Genomic DNA, 16,071 nt, shown 5'->3' on the forward strand with positions numbered 1-16,071 from the left:
TACCAGGATTTGTCGCGCCACACCCTTATGCAACGCAGGGCTCTTCGTCCTCTGCTCGAGTCGCTTCAAGCTGCTGGCCTCACCTACCACTGGGGCTTCCCCTTTTATCTTCAAGCTACTAGAGGTGATGTCTCGGCTACCCTACGCACCAAAGACGACCTCCAGGGGTTCTGTGCTGTTCTGTGTTCTGGCAAGAGGTACAGTAGGCATTCACACAGTATACAAAAGTGTCTATACATGTATAGGCCCCAAAAATTAGCTCACATGGGTTTACCTGACAGTTAAGCAGTCTCAACCCTGGAGATGAATCTGTCCAGGTCTGCCTTAGTAGGAAGGGCCCAAATGTGCCTCCTCGGGTCCCCATCCCCCAGAGTGTCTGTGAGACCGGGACCCCCCTCCTGGGACTCCGAGAGGCAGGGGGTGGCAGCAGGGATCGGGGTATGCACTGTAGACTTTTGGCTTTTGCTTTATTCGTTGGCTTTCTTTTTGTTTATCCTGAGGTGCCATCTTGCTATGGCCAAGTTCAAAGGGGTCAATGGTGGCAATGGTTATTGCCTATGGCCACAAGTGTCGGACTGTTTAGGCCCCAAAAATTAGCTCACATGGGTTTAACTGACAGCAAAGAATGTAGTATTGGATGGCTAGAGGTACAGCAGGCATTCACACAGTATACAGAAGTAAGTGTCGGCCTCTATAGCCCCCAAAAATTAGCTCACATGTGTTTACCTGACTGCTAAGAATGTAGTATTCTGTGGCTAAAGGTACATTAGGCATTCACAGGATACAGAAGTAAGTGTCGGCCATAAAAGGCCCCAGAAATGAGCCCACATGGGTTTACCTGACACTTACCTTCAGTCACAGAATACTACGTTCTTAGTTAAACCCATGTGGGCTAATTTTTGGGGCCTATACAGGCCGACACTTACTTCTGTACCCTGTGAATGCCTAATGTACCTTCAGCCACCAAATACTACGTTCTTAGCTGTCAGGCTAATTTTTGGGGACTTTTATGGCCGACACTTACTTCTGTATCCTGTGAATGCCTAATGTACCTTCAGCCACAGAATGCTAAATACATTCATTTTGACAAAAAAATTTCGGACAATTGGAGACCAAGTGCAGTGTCTAAAACCGGCTTTTTAAGACTCTAAAAGACAAAAATACAGTCATTTTTGACTAAAAAAGTTTTCCAGACCTTTGGTGACCAAATGCAGTTATTTTGGCTAAAAAAAGGTTATTAGACACCTGGAGACCAAAAAAGAGTCATTTTGACCAAAGAAATTTTTTCAGGCCATTGGAGCCCAAATGTCTAAAATCTTGTCTAAAACCGGCTTTTTAGGGCTCTAAAAGACAAAAATATAGTCATTTTGACAAAAAAAATTTTCAGACCTTTGGTTACCAAATGCAGTTATTTTGACTAAAAAGGTTTTTTAGACACTTGGAGACCAAAATAGAGTCATTTTGACCAAAAAATTTTTTTTCAGGCCATTGGAGCCCAAATGGCCGGTTTTAGACAAATCTGGTCTAAAACAGGCATTTTAAGACTCTAAAAGACAAAAATACATTCATTTTGACTTAATTTTTTTTCAGACCTTTGGTGACCAAATGCAGTTATTTTGACTAAAAAAGGCTTTTTAGACACTTGGAGACCAGAATAGAGTAATTTTGACCAAAAAATGTTTTTCAGGCCATTGGAGCCAAATGTCTAAAATCTTGTCTAAAATCAGCTTTTTAATGCTCTAAAAGACAAAAATATAGTCATTAGGACTAAAAAAAATTTCAGACCTTTGGTGACCAAATGCAGTTATTTATACTAAAAAGGGCTCTTTAGACACTTGGAGACCAAAATAGAGTCATTTTGACCAAAAAGATTTTCAGGCCATTGGAGCCAAAATGTCTAAAATCTTGTCTAAAACCGGCTTTTTAAAGCACTAAAAGACAAAAATACAGTCAATTTGAATACATTTTTTTCAGACCTTAGGTGACCAAATGCATTTTGACTAGAAAAAGGCTTTTTAAACACTTGGAGACCAAAATAGAGTCATTTTGACCAAAAAAAACTTTTTTTCAGGCTATTGGAGCTCTATTTTGGTCTCCAATTGTCTAAAAAGCCTTTTTTAGTATAAATAACTGCATTTAGTCACCAAAGGTCTGATAAAAAAAATTTGTCAAAATAACTGTATTTTTGTCTTTTAGACCCTTAAAAAGCCGGTTTTAGACAAGATTTGTCTAAAACCGTCCATTTGGGCTCCAATGGCCTGAAAAAATGTTTTCGGTCAAAATGACTCTATTTTGGTCTCCAAGTGTCTAAAAAGCCTTTTTTTAGTCAAAATAACTGCATTTGGCCACCAAAGGTCTGAAAAAAACTTTAGTCAAAATGACTATATGTTTGTCTTTTAGCGCATTAAAAATCCGGTTTTAGACAAGATTTTAGACATTTGGCTCCAATGGCCTGAAAAAAAGTTTTTTGGTCAAAATGACTCTATTTTGGTCTCCAAGTGTCTAAAAAGCCTTTCTTAGTATAAATAACTGCATTTAGTCACCAAAGGTCTGATAAAAAAAATTTGTCAAAATAACTGTATTTTTGTCTTTTAGAGCCTTAAAAAGCCGGTTTTAGACAAGATTTGTCTAAAACCGTCCATTTGGGCTCCAATGGCCTGAAAAAATGTTTTCGGTCAAAATGACTCTATTTTGGTCTCCAAGTGTCTAAAAAGCCTTTTTTTAGTCAAAATAACTGCATTTGGCCACCAAAGGTCTGAAAAAAACTTTAGTCAAAATGACTATATGTTTGTCTTTTAGCGCATTAAAAATCCGGTTTTAGACAAGATTTTAGACATTTGGCTCCAATGGCCTGAAAAAAAGTTTTTTGGTCAAAATGACTCTATTTTGGTCTCCAAGTGTCTAAAAGCCTTTTTTAGTCAAAATAACTGCATTTGGTCACCAAAGATCTGAAAAACAATTTAGACAAATTGACTCTATTTTTGTCTTTTAGAGCCTTAAAAAGCTGGTTTTAGACAAGATTTTAGACATTTGGGCTCCACTGGCATGAACATTTTTTTTGGTTAAAATGACTCTATTTTGGTCTCCAAGTGTCTAAAAATCTTTTTTTAGTATAAATAACTGCATTTGGTCACCAAAGGTCAGAAAAAAAATAGTCAAAATGAATGTATTTTTGTCTTTTAGTGTCTTAAAAAGCCGGTTTTAGATCAGATTTGTCTAAAACCGGCAATTTGTGCTCCAATGGCTTAAAAATATTTTTGGTCAAAATGACTCTATTTTGGTCTCCAAGTGTCTAAAAGGCCTTTTTAGTCAAAATAACTCAATTTGGTAACCAAAGGTCTGAAAAAAAATTTAGTCAAAATGACTATAATTTTGTCTTTTAGAGCCATAAAAAGCCGGTTTTAGACAAGATTTTAGACATTTGGGCTCCAATGGCCCGAAAAAATTTCTTTGGTCAAAATGACTCTTTTTTGGTCTCCAGGTGTCTAAAAAGCTTTTTTTAGCCAAAATAACTGACAAACTTTTTTATTCAAAAATGACTGTATTTTTGTCTTTTAGAGTCTTAAAAAGCCGGTTTTAGACACTGCACTTGGTCTCCAATGGTCTGAAATTTTTTTTGTCAAAATGAATGTATTTAGCATTCTGTGGCTGAAGGTACATTAGGCATTAAATCCTACCAAAATGTGATGCGCCAGAAATATAATAAAAAAGTGATGACTTTAAATACAATAAATCATATCCAGTTCATAAGGCACATAGCAATGTGTGTGCTTCCAATAAAGTGATATGAAGAGTGTCCCCGTATCCAATTGAAGAAAATCCAGTGATGAAAACAAGTTGTAAACACCAATTAGTGAATCCCTCCACCAGGTGAATTAGCCTCTCACCTTCCTAAAGGACCCAAACGGGCCAGCAATCACATGTATCATGGATCAGACTTCCAGGAAAGAGCCACACTGTATTGCACCTCGAGGGATCCCGGGACATATAAGAAACAGATGAAGAAATCTAGTGCTCTCTGCTTACTAATAAGGGTGTGCTTTATTAGAGAAAGGCAGATCAACTCACATTTGTTGGGCACTCAGCAGTGCCTGCTGTATAAGCGATGTCAGCGATCTGTTACCAGAGAGAGACTCTGCATCGGCCACGCACGCTCCGTCCCCCTAGTACATTAGGCATTCACAGTGTACAGAAGTAAGTGTCGGCCTGTATAGGCCCCAAAAATTAGCCCACATGGGTTTAACTAACAACGTAGTATTATGTGACTGAAGGTAAGTGTCAGCCCCATGTGGGCTAATTTCTGGGGCCTTTTATGGCCGACACTTACTTCTGTATCCTGTGAATACCTAATGTACCTTTAGCCACAGAATTCTACGTTCTTAGCTGTCAGTAAAACCCATGGCTCCAATGGCCTGAAAAACATTTTTTGGTCAAAATTACTCTATTCTGGTCTCCAAGTGTCTAAAAAGCCTTTTTTAGTCAAAATAACTGCATTTGGTCACCAAAGGTCTGAAAAAAAATTAAGTCAAAATGAATGTATTTTTGTCTTTTAGAGTCTTAAAATGCCTGTTTTAGACCAGATTTGTCTAAAACCGGCCATTTGGGCTCCAATGGCCTGAAAAAATTTTTTTGGTCAAAATGACTCTATTTTGGTCTCCAAGTGTCTAAAAAGCCTTTTTAGTCAAAATAACTGCATTTGGTAACCAAAGGTCTGAAAATTTTTTTTGTCAAAATGACTATATTTTTGTCTTTTAGAGCCCTAAAAAGCCGGTTTTAGACAAGATTTTAGACATTTGGGCTCCAATGGCCTGAAAAAATTTCTTTGGTCAAAATGACTCTTTTTTGGTCTCCAGGTGTCTAATAACCTTTTTTTAGCCAAAATAACTGCATTTGGTCACCAAAGGTCTGACAAACTTTTTTAGTCAAAAATGAGTGTATTTTTGTCTTTTAGAGTCTTAAAAGGCCGGTTTTAGACACTGTACTTGGTCTCCAATTGTCCGAAATTTTTTTGTCAAAATGAATGTATTTAGCATTCTGTGGCTGAAGGTACATTAGGCATTCACAGGATACAGAAGTAAGTGTCGGCCATAAAAGTCCCCAAAAATTAGCCTGACAGCTAAGAACGTAGTATTTGGTGGCTGAAGGTACATTAGGCATTCACAGGGTACAGAAGTAAGTGTCGGCCTGTATAGGCCCCAAAAATTAGCCCACATGGGTTTAACTAAGAACGTAGTATTCTGTGACTGAAGGTAAGTGTCAGGTAAACCCATGTGGGCTCATTTCTGGGGCCTTTTATGGCCGACACTTACTTCTGTATCCTGTGAATGCCTAATGTACCTTTAGCCACAGAATACTACATTCTTAGCAGTCAGGTAAACACATGTGAGCTAATTTTTGGGGGCTATAGAGGCCGACACTTACTTCTGTATACTGTGTGAATGCCTGCTGTACCTCTAGCCATCCAATACTACATTCTTTGCTGTCAGTTAAACCCATGTGAGCTAATTTTTGGGGCCTAAACAGTCCGACACTTACTTCTGTATCCTGTGAATGCCTAATGTACCTTCAGCCACCAAATACTACATTCTTAACTGTCAGGTAAACCCATGTGAGCTAATTTTTGGGGCCTATACATGTCGACACTTTTGTATACTGTGTGAATGCCTACTGTACCTCTTGCCATCAAATACTACGTTCTTTGCTGTCAGTTAAACCCATGTGAGCTATTTTTTGGGGCCTATACAGGCCGACTGTAAGATCCTGGTACCTGCGGTACCCTTCCAGCCTATTATTTGTATATTACGTTCCACCATATAGATAGGTGGAACGCATCTAGTACCTGTCCCTTTAAATTCCATGACCTCAACAGTGAGTGCCGCTCTGAGCAGCTATTTCAACCGCTGGCATTCACTCACATGTGTTCGTGCAAACCGCTTGCTACAGCATTACCTAACGCTGCCGAATCCTCCAGCTATTCCCTAATACCTGGATTGACTGAAGACTTGCTACAACATCTTGTATCTCGCTACAAGATCATTACCTCACCGCCGGAACCCTCTCCTTACAAACCTACCAGTGATAAGTACCCCACAGGGGAATACCTTCCTAATCTACTTTCACTACTACTCTGCTTACTAAAGACTATTGCTACTCTAAGAACTATACTGTTACATCTAACATCTGCACCGCTACTTAGATTGCAAGCTCTTGAACCTATTACCATCTTGTCACTGCACTAGCCTAGCATCTCCTGTACACTTCATCTGCTCTTCACTACCACCTGTTACCTGTACATGATTGCTATCCTAAGTGCTTAATATCACCATCTGTTACCTCTTACCATTGCTATCACTATCCACGCCTGTCCCCTCAGTATCACCTCTATACTTTCACATATAAACATATCACTCCAGGAACATCTTTAATGAGTGTCTGTGTTTGTGTATGTGCTTGCTGAGACAGGCTGATGCACAATGATGAGTCTTGAGAGTTGGATATGGTAGTTCAACACATCTCTACATGACTACTGAGTGTAACTTCCGCAGCTGCAAATCCACACCACACAAATAAACGCCGGAGCGTTACACCGACACAAACTTCTCAAAAAGAAAGCCAACGAATAAAGGAAAAGCCAAAAGCCTACAGCACCTGGTATTCCCAGGCTGTAGCGGAATGGACGCTGAGAGTGTGGCTTGTGTTGAAAGAATGACCATAATATTACTGAACAGTGTCCCTGAGGAAATATATAAAGATATATTGCAGATTGCTAGAATATGGCAGCAGTGTTTCATAGACCCCTGCTAGTGGGGTGGGGTTTGTTATTGTGAATACCGACATTCCATTGTCCTATTGTTCCTGTCTGCCTTGTAAGCATATTATGGGATGTGTGTTTGTGTGGAATGACTCAAAGAGGGAGAGGGTTTTGGCAGAGTGTAGATCTCTTGTGTTTTCAATAAACAAGGCATTCTGAGTTGACTCCCAGCTTATGTGTCATCTAGTTCTTAGGAGGGAAGGATTGTATAACACTACCTGGATTGTTGCATGCTGTACCTGCTTAGTTGGATTATTACCTGTTTTCCTGTCTACCAGCGGAGCCAATGTAGATTAAACTACTCCTCCGCTACACAGGCGGTCTCCCATCCAGGTACTAACCAGGCCTGATGCTACTTAGCTTCCGAGATCAAATGAGATCGGGCGCATTCAGGGTGATGTGGCCATAGGCAACCACCACTGCCACCCTCGACCCCTTTGAACTTGGCCATGGCAAGATGGCTCCTCAGGAGAAACAAAAAGAAAGTCAACGAATAAATGAAAAGCCAAAAGCCTACAGCACTTGGTATTCCCAGGCGGTCTCCCCTTCAGGTACTAACCAGGCCCGACCCTGCTTAGCTTCCGAGATCAGGCGCGTTCAGGGTGATGTGGCCGTAGGCGATCACCACTGCTACCCTCGACCCCTTTGAACTTTGAATTTTTTTCAGACCTTAGGTGACCAAATGCATTTTGACTAGAAAAAGGCTTTTTAAACACTTGGAGACCAAAATAGAGTCATTTTGACCAAAAAAAACTTTTTTTCAGGCTATTGGAGCTCTATTTTGGTCTCCAATTGTCTAAAAAGCCTTTTTTAGTATAAATAACTGCATTTAGTCACCAAAGGTCTGATAAAAAAAATTTGTCAAAATAACTGTATTTTTGTCTTTTAGACCCTTAAAAAGCCGGTTTTAGACAAGATTTGTCTAAAACCGTCCATTTGGGCTCCAATGGCCTGAAAAAATGTTTTCGGTCAAAATGACTCTATTTTGGTCTCCAAGTGTCTAAAAAGCCTTTTTTTAGTCAAAATAACTGCATTTGGCCACCAAAGGTCTGAAAAAAACTTTAGTCAAAATGACTATATGTTTGTCTTTTAGCGCATTAAAAATCCGGTTTTAGACAAGATTTTAGACATTTGGCTCCAATGGCCTGAAAAAAAGTTTTTTGGTCAAAATGACTCTATTTTGGTCTCCAAGTGTCTAAAAAGCCTTTCTTAGTATAAATAACTGCATTTAGTCACCAAAGGTCTGATAAAAAAAATTTGTCAAAATAACTGTATTTTTGTCTTTTAGAGCCTTAAAAAGCCGGTTTTAGACAAGATTTGTCTAAAACCGTCCATTTGGGCTCCAATGGCCTGAAAAAATGTTTTCGGTCAAAATGACTCTATTTTGGTCTCCAAGTGTCTAAAAAGCCTTTTTTTAGTCAAAATAACTGCATTTGGCCACCAAAGGTCTGAAAAAAACTTTAGTCAAAATGACTATATGTTTGTCTTTTAGCGCATTAAAAATCCGGTTTTAGACAAGATTTTAGACATTTGGCTCCAATGGCCTGAAAAAAAGTTTTTTGGTCAAAATGACTCTATTTTGGTCTCCAAGTGTCTAAAAGCCTTTTTTAGTCAAAATAACTGCATTTGGTCACCAAAGATCTGAAAAACAATTTAGACAAATTGACTCTATTTTTGTCTTTTAGAGCCTTAAAAAGCTGGTTTTAGACAAGATTTTAGACATTTGGGCTCCACTGGCATGAACATTTTTTTTGGTTAAAATGACTCTATTTTGGTCTCCAAGTGTCTAAAAATCTTTTTTTAGTATAAATAACTGCATTTGGTCACCAAAGGTCAGAAAAAAAATAGTCAAAATGAATGTATTTTTGTCTTTTAGTGTCTTAAAAAGCCGGTTTTAGATCAGATTTGTCTAAAACCGGCAATTTGTGCTCCAATGGCTTAAAAATATTTTTGGTCAAAATGACTCTATTTTGGTCTCCAAGTGTCTAAAAGGCCTTTTTAGTCAAAATAACTCAATTTGGTAACCAAAGGTCTGAAAAAAAATTTAGTCAAAATGACTATAATTTTGTCTTTTAGAGCCATAAAAAGCCGGTTTTAGACAAGATTTTAGACATTTGGGCTCCAATGGCCCGAAAAAATTTCTTTGGTCAAAATGACTCTTTTTTGGTCTCCAGGTGTCTAAAAAGCTTTTTTTAGCCAAAATAACTGACAAACTTTTTTATTCAAAAATGACTGTATTTTTGTCTTTTAGAGTCTTAAAAAGCCGGTTTTAGACACTGCCTTTGGTCTCCAATGGTCTGAAATTTTTTTTGTCAAAATGAATGTATTTAGCATTCTGTGGCTGAAGGTACATTAGGCATTAAATCCTACCAAAATGTGATGCGCCAGAAATATAATAAAAAAGTGATGACTTTAAATACAATAAATCATATCCAGTTCATAAGGCACATAGCAATGTGTGTGCTTCCAATAAAGTGATATGAAGAGTGTCCCCGTATCCAATTGAAGAAAATCCAGTGATGAAAACAAGTTGTAAACACCAATTAGTGAATCCCTCCACCAGGTGAATTAGCCTCTCACCTTCCTAAAGGACCCAAACGGGCCAGCAATCACATGTATCATGGATCAGACTTCCAGGAAAGAGCCACACTGTATTGCACTGTATAAGGGTGTGCTTTATTAGAGAAAGGCAGATCAACTCACATTTGTTGGGCACTCAGCAGTGCCTGCTGTATAAGCGATGTCAGCGATCTGTTACCAGAGAGAGACTCTGCATCGGCCACGCACGCTCCGTCCCCCTAGTACATTAGGCATTCACAGTGTACAGAAGTAAGTGTCGGCCTGTATAGGCCCCAAAAATTAGCCCACATGGGTTTAACTAACAACGTAGTATTATGTGACTGAAGGTAAGTGTCAGCCCCATGTGGGCTAATTTCTGGGGCCTTTTATGGCCGACACTTACTTCTGTATCCTGTGAATACCTAATGTACCTTTAGCCACAGAATTCTACGTTCTTAGCTGTCAGTAAAACCCATGGCTCCAATGGCCTGAAAAACATTTTTTGGTCAAAATTACTCTATTCTGGTCTCCAAGTGTCTAAAAAGCCTTTTTTAGTCAAAATAACTGCATTTGGTCACCAAAGGTCTGAAAAAAAATTAAGTCAAAATGAATGTATTTTTGTCTTTTAGAGTCTTAAAATGCCTGTTTTAGACCAGATTTGTCTAAAACCGGCCATTTGGGCTCCAATGGCCTGAAAAAATTTTTTTGGTCAAAATGACTCTATTTTGGTCTCCAAGTGTCTAAAAAGCCTTTTTAGTCAAAATAACTGCATTTGGTAACCAAAGGTCTGAAAATTTTTTTTGTCAAAATGACTATATTTTTGTCTTTTAGAGCCCTAAAAAGCCGGTTTTAGACAAGATTTTAGACATTTGGGCTCCAATGGCCTGAAAAAATTTCTTTGGTCAAAATGACTCTTTTTTGGTCTCCAGGTGTCTAATAACCTTTTTTTAGCCAAAATAACTGCATTTGGTCACCAAAGGTCTGACAAACTTTTTTAGTCAAAAATGAGTGTATTTTTGTCTTTTAGAGTCTTAAAAGGCCGGTTTTAGACACTGTACTTGGTCTCCAATTGTCCGAAATTTTTTTGTCAAAATGAATGTATTTAGCATTCTGTGGCTGAAGGTACATTAGGCATTCACAGGATACAGAAGTAAGTGTCGGCCATAAAAGTCCCCAAAAATTAGCCTGACAGCTAAGAACGTAGTATTTGGTGGCTGAAGGTACATTAGGCATTCACAGGGTACAGAAGTAAGTGTCGGCCTGTATAGGCCCCAAAAATTAGCCCACATGGGTTTAACTAAGAACGTAGTATTCTGTGACTGAAGGTAAGTGTCAGGTAAACCCATGTGGGCTCATTTCTGGGGCCTTTTATGGCCGACACTTACTTCTGTATCCTGTGAATGCCTAATGTACCTTTAGCCACAGAATACTACATTCTTAGCAGTCAGGTAAACACATGTGAGCTAATTTTTGGGGGCTATAGAGGCCGACACTTACTTCTGTATACTGTGTGAATGCCTGCTGTACCTCTAGCCATCCAATACTACATTCTTTGCTGTCAGTTAAACCCATGTGAGCTAATTTTTGGGGCCTAAACAGTCCGACACTTACTTCTGTATCCTGTGAATGCCTAATGTACCTTCAGCCACCAAATACTACATTCTTAACTGTCAGGTAAACCCATGTGAGCTAATTTTTGGGGCCTATACATGTCGACACTTTTGTATACTGTGTGAATGCCTACTGTACCTCTTGCCATCAAATACTACGTTCTTTGCTGTCAGTTAAACCCATGTGAGCTATTTTTTGGGGCCTATACAGGCCGACTGTAAGATCCTGGTACCTGCGGTACCCTTCCAGCCTATTATTTGTATATTACGTTCCACCATATAGATAGGTGGAACGCATCTAGTACCTGTCCCTTTAAATTCCATGACCTCAACAGTGAGTGCCGCTCTGAGCAGCTATTTCAACCGCTGGCATTCACTCACATGTGTTCGTGCAAACCGCTTGCTACAGCATTACCTAACGCTGCCGAATCCTCCAGCTATTCCCTAATACCTGGATTGACTGAAGACTTGCTACAACATCTTGTATCTCGCTACAAGATCATTACCTCACCGCCGGAACCCTCTCCTTACAAACCTACCAGTGATAAGTACCCCACAGGGGAATACCTTCCTAATCTACTTTCACTACTACTCTGCTTACTAAAGACTATTGCTACTCTAAGAACTATACTGTTACATCTAACATCTGCACCGCTACTTAGATTGCAAGCTCTTGAACCTATTACCATCTTGTCACTGCACTAGCCTAGCATCTCCTGTACACTTCATCTGCTCTTCACTACCACCTGTTACCTGTACATGATTGCTATCCTAAGTGCTTAATATCACCATCTGTTACCTCTTACCATTGCTATCACTATCCACGCCTGTCCCCTCAGTATCACCTCTATACTTTCACATATAAACATATCACTCCAGGAACATCTTTAATGAGTGTCTGTGTTTGTGTATGTGCTTGCTGAGACAGGCTGATGCACAATGATGAGTCTTGAGAGTTGGATATGGTAGTTCAACACATCTCTACATGACTACTGAGTGTAACTTCCGCAGCTGCAAATCCACACCACACAAATAAACGCCGGAGCGTTACACCGACACAAACTTCTCAAAAAGAAAGCCAACGAATAAAGGAAAAGCCAAAAGCCTACAGCACCTGGTATTCCCAGGCTGTAGCGGAATGGACGCTGAGAGTGTGGCTTGTGTTGAAAGAATGACCATAATATTACTGAACAGTGTCCCTGAGGAAATATATAAAGATATATTGCAGATTGCTAGAATATGGCAGCAGTGTTTCATAGACCCCTGCTAGTGGGGTGGGGTTTGTTATTGTGAATACCGACATTCCATTGTCCTATTGTTCCTGTCTGCCTTGTAAGCATATTATGGGATGTGTGTTTGTGTGGAATGACTCAAAGAGGGAGAGGGTTTTGGCAGAGTGTAGATCTCTTGTGTTTTCAATAAACAAGGCATTCTGAGTTGACTCCCAGCTTATGTGTCATCTAGTTCTTAGGAGGGAAGGATTGTATAACACTACCTGGATTGTTGCATGCTGTACCTGCTTAGTTGGATTATTACCTGTTTTCCTGTCTACCAGCGGAGCCAATGTAGATTAAACTACTCCTCCGCTACACAGGCGGTCTCCCATCCAGGTACTAACCAGGCCTGATGCTACTTAGCTTCCGAGATCAAATGAGATCGGGCGCATTCAGGGTGATGTGGCCATAGGCAACCACCACTGCCACCCTCGACCCCTTTGAACTTGGCCATGGCAAGATGGCTCCTCAGGAGAAACAAAAAGAAAGTCAACGAATAAATGAAAAGCCAAAAGCCTACAGCACTTGGTATTCCCAGGCGGTCTCCCCTTCAGGTACTAACCAGGCCCGACCCTGCTTAGCTTCCGAGATCAGGCGCGTTCAGGGTGATGTGGCCGTAGGCGATCACCACTGCTACCCTCGACCCCTTTGAACTTGGCCATGGCAAGATGGCTCCTCAGGAGAAACAAAAAGAAAGCCAACGAATAAAGGAAAAGCCAAAAGTCTACAGCACTTGGTATTCCCAGGTGGTCTCCCATCCTGGTTACAGGCCTGACCCTGCTTAGCTTCCGAGATCAGGCGCGTTAAGGGTGATGTGGCCATAGGCAATAACCACTGCCACCATTGACCCCTTTGAACTTGGCCATAGCAAGATGGCACCTCAGGATAAACAAAAAGAAAGCCAACGAATAAAGCAAAAGCCAAAAGTCTACAGCACCTGGTATTCCCAGGCGGTCTCCCATCCAGGTACTAACCAGGCCTGACCCTGCTTAGCTTCCGAGATCAGACGTGATGGGGTGTGTTCAGGGTGATGTAGCCATAGGTGATCACCAGTGTGTAACGCTCCTGCGTTTTGTTATAGGCTGGATTTACAGCTGCAAAATCTCCACTCAGTAGTCATGTAGAGATGTGTTGAATACCAGATCCAACTCTCCAGGACTCATCACCGTGGGCCTGTCAGCTTCAACATACAGATATATACACACTCAATGAGATGTTCCTGGAGTGATAGGATGTATATGATAGTATGAAGGTGATGTGCTGAAGGGACAGGTGTGAACAGTGACAAGGATGGTAAGCACTTGATAGGTTTGTACAGGAGAGTTCAAGATGGTATTTAGGAATGCAGATAGGTTAGTATCGAGTATGCTAACAGGTGGTGAGGACAGCAGATGACAAATACAAGGATAGACTAACCCAGTGCAAGGATAGATAGTAGTAGACAGGAGAGCTAGCAATCTATGCAGCAGTGCAGATGATAGATGGTAGTAGACAGGAGAGCTAGCAATCTATGCAGATAGATGGTAGTAGTCTCAAGAGCTAGCAATCTATGTAACAGTGCAGATGATAGGATAGTATGGATAGGTAGTAACAGTCCTTAATGCAATAGTAGTAGTGTAAGTTATGGAGGTTTCCCCTGCGGGGTACTTATCACTATAGTATAGTAGTAGAAGGGTGCGGTGATGAGGAAGTGATCCAGTAGCGAGATACAGGGATCTGTAGCGAGGTTCCACAGCGAGACACGCTTGTAAGCATAGATGCAAGGCAGGTTGAATGAACATGTGAGTGAGAACGCCGGCGGTTGAAATAGCCGCTCTGTGGCGCTCAGTGATGACAGCATCGGTCTTAAAGGTGTATGCGCACCTACTAGAAGAGAATGGTGGGACGCATACGCGGAATGAAAAGTGGAATAAGGGTACCAGAGGTACCAGAACATTACACAGTACCACCCTCGACCCCTTTGAACTTGGCCATGGCAAGATGTCACTTCAGGAGAAACAAAAAGAAAGCCAACGAATAAAGAAAAAGCCAAAAGCCTACAGCACCTGGTATTGCCAGGCAGTCCCCCCTCCAGGTACTAACCAGGCCCAATCCTGCTTAGCTTCCAAGATCAGACCAGATTGAGCGCATTAAAGGTGATGTGGCCTTAGGCAATCACCACTGCCACCCTCGACCCTTTTGAATTTGGCCATGCCAAGATGGCACCTCAGGAGAAACAAAGAGAAAGCCAATGAATAAAGGACAACTCAGAATGCCTTGTTTATTGAAAACACAAGAGATCTACACTCTGCCAAAACCCTCTCCCTCTTTGAGTCATTCCACACAAACACACATCCCATAATATGCTTACAAGGCAGACAGGAACAATAGGACAATGGAATGTCGGTATTCACAATAACAAACCCCACCCCACTAGCAGGGGTCTATGAAACACTGCTGCCATATTCTAGCAATCTGCAATATATCTTTATATATTTCCTCAGGGACACTGTTCAGTAATATTATGGTCATTCTTTCAACACAAGCCACACTCTCAGCGTCCATTCCGCTACAGCCTGGGAATACCAGGTGCTGTAGGCTTTTGGCTTTTCCTTTATTCGTTGGCTTTCTTTTTGAGAAGTTTGTGTCGGTGTAACGCTCCGGCGTTTATTTGTGTGGTGTGGATTTGCAGCTGCGGAAGTTACACTCAGTAGTCATGTAGAGATGTGTTGAACTACCATATCCAACTCTCAAGACTCATCATTGTGCATCAGCCTGTCTCAGCAAGCACATACACAAACACAGACACTCATTAAAGATGTTCCTGGAGTGATATGTTTATATGTGAAAGTATAGAGGTGATACTGAGGGGACAGGCGTGGATAGTGATAGCAATGGTAAGAGGTAACAGATGGTGATAGTAAGCACTTAGGATAGCAATCATGTACAGGTAACAGGTGGTAGTGAAGAGCAGATGAAGTGTACAGGAGATGCTAGGCTAGTGCAGTGACAAGATGGTAATAGGCTCAAGAGCTTGCAATCTAAGTAGCGGTGCAGATGTTAGATGTAACAGTATAGTTCTTAGAGTAGCAATAGTCTTTAGTAAGCAGAGTAGTAGTGAAAGTAGATTAGGAAGGTATTCCCCTGTGGGGTACTTATCACTGGTAGGTTTGTAAGGAGAGGGTTCCGGCGGTGAGGTAATGATCTTGTAGCGAGATACAAGATGTTGTAGCAAGTCTTCGGTCAATCCAGGTATTAGGGAATAGCTGGAGGATTCGGCAGCGTTAGGTAATGCTGTAGCAAGCGGTTTGCACGAACACATGTGAGTGAATGCCGGCGGTTGAAATAGCCGCTCAGAGCGGCACTCACTGAAGAGGTCATGGAATTTAAAGGGACAGGTACTAGATGCGTTCCACCTATCTATATGGTGGAACGTAATGTACAAATAATAGGCTGGAAGGGTACCGCAGGTACCAGGATCTTACAGTACCCCCCCCCTAAGGCCGGCTCCGGAAGGCCTATAACACTGGTCTCTCCGGGTATTTGGAGTGTAACCTTCGTATAAGCCTGGGTGCGTGGACGTCAGAAGCATCCAACCAGGTGTCATCTTGGGGACCATAATTTTTCCATCTTATGAAATATTGGAGCTTTCCTCTGTGGATAGGAGAATCCAAAATTTCTTTAATCTCAAATTCTTCTCCACCTTCAACTTGTATTGGAGGTGGAGGCGCGATGGTAGGTCTAATCCCTTGGTTGGGTGTATGTGGCTTCAATAGAGATACATGGAACGTGGGGTGTATTTTAAGATCTGCCGGTAAAGTGAGTCGAACTGCAGATT

The sequence above is a fragment of the Pelophylax lessonae genome (genome assembly GCF_965119305.1).
Source record: "Pelophylax lessonae genome assembly, chromosome: 2".
NCBI classification, from domain to species: domain Eukaryota; kingdom Metazoa; phylum Chordata; class Amphibia; order Anura; family Ranidae; genus Pelophylax; species Pelophylax lessonae.